Here is a 1353-nt window from a genome sequence, read left to right as displayed (position 1 = left end):
CCCAGCTAAAACAAAGTTCGAATTATGTTGTCGGATTCATTTTCACTCCACTCGACAATAAACGTCTCTGATCACTTCGTCACTCGTAATATATTTTAAACGTGCTTGAAGAGCCTTTAAATAACCTCCTTAGCGAATTTCACAGTCGTGTACCACTTTTTCATCGACCAGCCCGATCGCGATAACTGAAGGTAGAGAGCTCAATAATGTGTTACATGTTCTTTTATATGTATTAAAAAACAAACGTTCCGCTATATCTTTCTGTCCCACTTGGTCTTTGCTACTTTGCTTTTTATTACTTTTCATTATATTGCTTCTTAGTAATACTGTGCAGTTATTAAAGTTTCGTATTAATTTCCCCTTTTTAATTCTTCCCCAATTTTAATTAATATGTTGCTAATTGACACGCCTGCCCACAAAGTACCGTTATACCCTCCCACAGTGGTATTCCACTGTCCATCGAACCTACACAATACACTCTTCCATCCCTACACAATCCCTGCTCCCAACTCCTTACCTCATGGCTCATACCCCTGTAATGGACCTAAATGCAAGACCTATCCCATACACCCTCCCATTATCACCTACTCTACTCCGGTCACAAACATAACTTATCCCATCCAAGGCATATGATCTACAAGCTAAGCTGCAACCACTTTGCTGCATTCTATGTGGGTATGACAACCAACAATCTGTCTGTCCGCATGAATGGCCACCGACAAAATGTGTCCAAGAAACAAGTGGACTACCCTGTTGCTGAGCACACTGCCAAACGTGACATCCTTCATTTCGATGACTACTTCACAGCCTGTACGATATGGATCCTTCCCACCAACACCAGCTTTTTATAGTTGCACAGGTGGGAACTTTCCCTGCAGTATACCCTACATTCCCATAACCTTCCTAGCCTCAACCTTTGTTAGTCATTGTCTTCACCCATCCAGCCCCTTCCATATTCTCATTCCACCATCGCACCCAGTCTTTTTACTTCTCTCCTCTTCCGCTATTCTGCTACACCCCCCTCCACCTCCCCTCTTCTTCTGCCCTCCAACTAACCTGCAGCACTTCACTGTCTGCCACCCCTAACCTACTATCCATCCCCCTTCCTGTTCCAGCCTCCTCGTTAGTCCCACCCAGTCGCTAATCGCATCATGCCCTGGTGCGGTTGCTCACAGTTTGGCCTCAGTTGCCTGAGATTGCAGTCATATGTGTGTGTGTGTGTGGGGGGGGGGGGGGTCTAATTTTGATGACAGCCTTACTGGCCAAAAGCTTTATTTGTGACAGTCTTTTTCTTTTGCCTATCTGTGACTCAGCATCTCCGCTATAGGGTGAGTAGCAACTTTCCTTTCCACA

Source organism: Schistocerca serialis, chromosome 6 (assembly GCF_023864345.2).
Source record: "Schistocerca serialis cubense isolate TAMUIC-IGC-003099 chromosome 6, iqSchSeri2.2, whole genome shotgun sequence".
Taxonomy (NCBI): domain Eukaryota; kingdom Metazoa; phylum Arthropoda; class Insecta; order Orthoptera; family Acrididae; genus Schistocerca; species Schistocerca serialis.
The sequence above is the reverse complement of the archived record's forward strand: the minus strand, read 5'-3'. Positions refer to the sequence as shown.